Source organism: Myxocyprinus asiaticus, chromosome 29 (assembly GCF_019703515.2).
Source record: "Myxocyprinus asiaticus isolate MX2 ecotype Aquarium Trade chromosome 29, UBuf_Myxa_2, whole genome shotgun sequence".
Lineage (NCBI taxonomy): Eukaryota > Metazoa > Chordata > Actinopteri > Cypriniformes > Catostomidae > Myxocyprinus > Myxocyprinus asiaticus.
The window spans coordinates 12,677,142-12,683,141 of record NC_059372.1 but is presented as its reverse complement, the minus strand read 5'-3'; positions in this window follow the sequence as shown (position 1 = coordinate 12,683,141).

Genomic DNA, 6,000 nt, shown 5'->3' with positions numbered 1-6,000 from the left:
CTGCCCCTTTGAGCAATAATTAATGTGCAATACACAGCTTAGTCTTTTTATATTATCCAACACATCCTACCTCTTCTGCCATTACATTCCCTTGCACTGTACATAACCGATATGTATGTATATATATATATATATATATATGTATATATGTATATATGTATATATATATATATATATATATATATATAATGTATGTATGTATGTATGTATGTATTGTCTATTGTGTATTTTATATATACTTTTTTCTTTTCAATATTTATCTATTTTTTATTCAATTTTCATTATTTTTTAAAAGTCTTGTTGCTGTTTTTGTATTGTTGTGTACTGGAAGCTCCTGTCACCAAGACAAATTCCTTGTATGTGTAAGCATACTTGGCAATAAAGCTCATTCTGATTCTAATTCATTCTGATTCTGATTCTGATCACCCAGCTCCAAAAAAGAAAATAGAGATTGTTGAATCTACATATAGCAGCACATTTCAAAACTCGCATGGATGCGTTTTATGTCCTCGTGCCTTCCGAGCAGTGTTGGATGTAATGCATTACTAAGTAATTAATTACTGTAATTAAATTACTTTTTCATTTAAAAAAATAAAGTAAGGGATTACTCTTAATGTTTCAGTAATTTAATTACAGTTACTTCTGATGTAATTGCGTTAAATACTGTATAGACTATAGAACAATTCTATATAAAACAATAGTGAATTTAAAATATAAATTTAACATCTAATGTTAAAGTATATGTTTTCTAATTTAATGCTGCCTCAAATTCTTTGGCCAGTTCATGAATAATTTATTTGATTGTATATGATTTATTTGAAAGAATTAAAAGAACAGTTTCATGTCTATCCTTGTATTTTTCATCTGGTCGAGGTTGATAAAGGTTTTTAGAAAGTAATTAGTAATAAGTAATGCAATTACTTTTCAGACAGAGTAATTAGTACAGTAATATAATTACACTGTAGAAGATGTAATTAGTAGTTAGTAATTAATAACTTTTTAGAGTAACTTACCCAACACTGCTTCCGAGTTCGCTCTTTCAAGGTAGTTAGACAAGACTGATTTTCACAAGAATGCAAGAACGATAACACGTTCTTTTCATTGAGAAACACTTTCTTTTTAGTAAGTCAGTCCATTGGCGCCATCTTTGGAATGCTTTCGGGCAGCTATTTTTCTGTGTAAACAAGCGGCATACAAGTGCAGCACCTATCTGCTTGAATGGGGAAAGACCGAAATCTTGAAAAGGTTGGTCAATTGCCGTTGCTGTGTGCAGGGTTAATGTGCACGTTTTTCTTTTTTTTCTGTTTGTTTCGTTCTGGGGAAAGTTCGGGGGTTGATTGTTGCACTAATGTTGGAATGTGGTCTTTATAATCTTGTTTTGGACACACAATCTATTTTTTCTAATATGTCAAAATTTAAAATGTTAATATGAGTGGATTGTCTCTCCACATGGAATGTGAATGGGTTGGGGCACCCCATAAAAAGAAGGAAAGTTATTTCTCTTATTAAACATAAGAAATATGATATAATTTTTCTTCAAGAAACACATATTTCCCCACAGGAAACTGAAAAATTTGGTAAGATATGGGGTGGACATGTTTTCTTTAGTGCTGGCTCAAGTAAGAGCAGGGGAGTCATTACATTGATAAGTAAATATCTACTATTCAAATGTCTCAAACAGATTAAAGATAAATTAGGAAGAGTCATTATTGTTTTAGCTGATATTCAGGTGCAAAGGTTGATTTTGGCTAATATTTACGCACCTAACATTGATGATCAGGGCTTTTTTATAGATTTTGAAGGGATGTTGCAAGCCGCTGGCATGATATAATATTGGGAGGAGACATTAAGTCCCTCATTTCATCTGTTGTGGATTGCTCAATTGGAAACATTTTAGTCTCAGATCATGCCCTGGTGAGTTTAAAGGTGTTGCCACATAAGGAGGAAAATAAATTATATAGTTGGTGCTTTAATGTATCCCTTTTGCAAAATCCTGAATTTCAACAAATGTTAAAGGCCGAAATCAATGTTTATATGGAGACTAACTGGTCCTCAGTATCTTCTGTGGGCGTGGCTTGGGAGGCACTTAAGGCGGTTCTTAGGGGTTGGATCATACAGTATGCCTCATTCATCAAAAAATCCAAAGCACGAGAACTCGTGGAGTTTGAAGGGAATATTAAAAGTGCCATGGCAGAGCTGAAGCTCCAATTGTCGCCTGATGTCCTCAGAGAATTGACCCGATTGAAATACAGATATAATACTATTTTGTCATGGAAAGTGGAGTTTTGGCTATTCAGGGGATGACAATCATACTTTGAGTCAGGGGACAAAGCAGGAAAACTTCTGGCTAGATATATAAAGCAAAGAGAGTCTTTTTCTACCATTCCCTCAGTGAAATCTGCTGGTGGTGAAATATTTACACGGTCATTGATATTAATAATGCTTTTAAGGAATTCTATCTTGATCTCTTTAGTTCCACATCTTCGTCTACTGATGAAGATATTAGAAACTTTGTGGAACCATTAGAACTCCCTAAACTGACGACGTAGGAAAAAAATTCTCTTGATTCTGAGATAACCTTGGAGGAGCTTGGCGAGGTAATTAAGGCCTTGTCAACAGGCAAGGCTCCGGGACCAGATGGATTTTTTAGATCTTATGCTACAGAACTGGCTTCACTTTGCTAGAGGTTTATACGGAATCATTAAAGAATGGAAAGCTTCCGCCAACCATGATACAAGCCCTGATCAGTCTGATTCTTAAAAAGGACAAAGATCCAAGTGAGTGTAAGAGTTACTGTCCAATCTCCCTAATCCAGCTAGACGTTAAAATATTGTCAAAAATTTGGGCTAACTGATTAATTAGTTATGACATCTCTTATACATATAGATCAGGTGGGGTTTATTCGGGGCCATAGCTCTTCTGATAACATTAGGCGTTTCATCAATATCATGTGGTCAGTGGTCAATCAGACTCCAGTCGCTGCCATCTCACTTGATGCCGAAAAGGCATTTGATATGGTAGAATGGGATTATCTTTTTAAGATTTTGGAAACATACGGGTTCGGGAATACTTTTATTGGTTGGATTAAGTTACCTTATAGACACCCGGTAGTGGCGGTACAAACAAATGGATTCTGAGACTGGAACCAGAAAACAGTCCAGCGGCAATCAGAATCATCATGCTGCCACCCAGTGGTTGGCCAAGAAAAATGTAGAGAATGATATAGCTGCAGGCAGAGCTCCAAAAAGAGCCGGCAGCAAAGAAATAGGGAGCCCTTAAACTAACCCTTTCCCTAACCTTAACCTTGAGTGGAAGTGACGTGCCTTTTTGGAGTTGGCACAACCCCCTTTTGGAATTACCCCGCCCTCTTCTGAAACAATCCCACACTCTTTTTGAGATCCCCCCCCCCCAAAAGAAGGTCTCCGGCCTGCAGCTATTCCTACTTGAAACTGTGGATAGTAGACTGTTGTTCATAGAGAGAAATACACTACTGGCCAAAAGTTTTGAAACACTTGACTGAAATGTTTTTCATGATCTTAAAAATCTTTTGATCTGAAGGCGTATGCTTAAATGTTTGAAATTAGTTTTGTAGACAAAAATATAATTGTGCCACCATATTAATTTATTTCATTATAAAAACTGAAATGTAATTAAAAAAAAGGTTTTTGAAATTGATAACTTGGACCAAATAATAAAGAAAAGCAGCCAATAAGTGCCCAACATAGATGGGAACTCCTTCAATACTGTTTAAAAAGCATCCCAGGGTGATACCTCAAGAAGTTGGTTGAGAAAATGTCAAGAGTACATGTCTGCAAATTCTAGGCAAAGGGTGACTACTTTGAAGATGCTAAAATATAACACAATTTATTTTGGATTTTGTTTAGTCACAACATAATTCCCATAGTTCCATTTATGTTATTCCATGGTTTTGATAACTTTACTATTATTCCAAAATGTGAAAAAAAGAAATTATAATAAAGAATGAGTAAGTGTTTCAAAACGTTTGACCGGAAGTGTAGATAGATAGAGAGATAGAAAAAGAAAGAACAGCGAGAGATAGCAGCTTAAACAGATTAAAGGGGGTGTGTGGGGTTGTTTACATTTTAATTTTTGACAGTTGGAGTTTGAATAGTCCTGGCCTTTGAACATTGTCAACATAAGTCGATTTTTCTGAGTTTTGATCGTCCACTGTAAAAAACCACAATTCCGATCTGTTAGAAAAATCAAAGCAACCTAATTCAGAACAGTCCAAAGGTCTGTGCCAAGGATGATGTAGCTTGAAAGCTCTAGGAGATGTTACAACTGATCATTTTGGTCAAGCCAACATAATAATATACAGTCAGCCAGTTGTTATTGCAAAATAAGGACCGATTTGCTACATTATCCTTTACTTGAATGCATAAAAAGTGCCACTGACAAAACATTAAAGCAATTTTAATGAAGACTTCAAAGATGGACTCTTATAAAGGTGCAGGAAAATGAAAACAGAAAGAGACACCAGTTGAACTTATTTGGTGTTTACCGTTTTAAATGGCAGGCTTTGAGGCTGTTGTACATGTATAGACAGCAGGCTTACTAGCCTCTGTGTGACAGCAATTACTGTGTGTTTTCTTCTGAAAGGGTTCTGGTCTGTCTTTGCAGGGGGCTTCTCGCTGGAAAACGGAAGAGAGTGTAGTTGAGACCAGTGCCGGAGATGAACTATCCTTGAAAAGGTTAGTAGATGTGCATCAAAGTGAAAAACAATCCACAGTATGTCTTCCTATCCTGCTGCATGCTAGAAAACATCTCCTGTATATATTCCATGAAATTCTGTCTTTTTCCTTGAATAATATCAAGGGGGGTTGGGGTACCGGTATCCTCGCGCTGGTCTCCGAGACCTCCCTGGGGTGAGTTGCTGTGGAAACGGCCCCAGGTAAATCAGTCTCCTGAAGGTGGTTTCTTGTGGCTCCATTCCGCTTCAATAGGCCAGCAACTGTGTATTTCTCCCAGCATGGGAAATGGAACAGGCTAAATGAAGTCGACAGTCGAAAGGCCCCAGGGAAGCCTGGAGGCAGAATTGTGTACCAAACCCATTGGGCTGATCAGCTAAATGCACTCCATTAAGGTGTGGCTGATGTACTAGATAGTGCTACTATAAGAGTGCGCTGATTTGAAAACAGATTACATAATAAATTGATATATTTTCATAATCACATAGTCGGTTGGTTATTTGAACAAGTTGACTAGTCAGTGTTAAGGATGATAATAAATAATTAGCCTCTGTTATGTTCACATGACCCCGATCAGACTTGTTTCAGAGGGATATACGGATGCTAAGTGCAGCACGGATGGATATTCAACAAATAATCAGGCTAAATAACTATAACATCATATTGCACAAAACTCTCAAAATGAGAAATAAAAAAAGCCTCCAATACAGAGCAGCACTAACCCACTTATGCGTATCCTGAAGGCAGAATGACACACTTCAACCAAAGTGCTTCAGGGCGATCCTTGTTGCATATCCAAAAGTGCAGAACAGTAATATCATATTGCAGGTACACATCAAGTTCACAACATCAAGCAGTTTAAACTTTTTTTACTGCAGCTATTTATTTAAGCAGTGTCAGACAGAATCAGCAAAAGACTTTAATCTCTCCACAACACATCACAAATATGGAAACACTACTCACAGCAGAGGATTTGACATCCAACAATGATTGTCTTGCAAAGTATTGTTGATTCGGTGCTTAGATTGCTGTAACAACATGTGTAATGTGTAACAACAGCACATAAAAAGACTATACATCTGAAGCATTAAAAAGACAAGGGTTTTACCGTGCTGACTGTTATTCTTTGTTAAGCACAGCAAGTTATCACGCAAAAACGCTCTCTTAGAAGTTGCGTCTTTTAATTATTTTGAGAAATGGGTCTCCCATTTAAACCACCACCACTAAAAATTAGGGCTGGGAAATTTAACGTGTTAATTTCTGTGATTAATAGTTGACTGTTTTAGTGAAA